Raw genomic sequence first — 670 nt, forward strand, 5'->3', positions numbered from 1 at the left:
GTAGGTCAGTAGCTGAGGATAAAAGTGGAGTAAATTTTTCTTAAACTTCACTCATCAACCGACTACCAGAGAAAAACTCATCTAAAAGAAAAACTTTCGCTAAAGGAAATCATGTCTGATATTGGTAAGTAAGTAACTTTATTTTAATAATAATAATACATACCTTAATTTAGATTATAATTTTTTTATAAACTAATTGTAGAATTTGATTTTGATTTCGAAAAAAAAAATAATAAGAAAAGAGGTCCCAAGCCTAAAACAGCTGAGGCTGGTGAAAACAAAAAGACGAAATTTGAGTTGGATCTGACTACCGAGAAAAGTAAGCAGATAAAAATTCCTGACATTAAAGTTAAGATTAGCGAATACGAGAAAATTGAGATACAGGAATTTCAGTCGAATTTCTATGTATGTATTACTAAAAGTAAGGGTTTATTTCCCCCAAACAAATTTAATATCAACGTAAAAGATTTTAGCAAGTATAAGCAAGCATTCAACGCAATGGGACAGCATTTGGAAGAATATACCAAATTTTAATAGTATGGTATAATGGTTTTTCTATACAAAATTATTGATTATATAATGTTTTATAGTATGGTATAACAATTTTTAAAATTTGTGTGATGATATTCTAATTACGATTTTTATGTTTTATAGTATGGTATAACAATTT

The sequence above is a fragment of the Centruroides sculpturatus genome, unplaced genomic scaffold, assembly GCF_000671375.1.
Source record: "Centruroides sculpturatus isolate CEXI.00-Female unplaced genomic scaffold, Cexi_2.0 scaffold1941, whole genome shotgun sequence".
NCBI lineage: Eukaryota > Metazoa > Arthropoda > Arachnida > Scorpiones > Buthidae > Centruroides > Centruroides sculpturatus.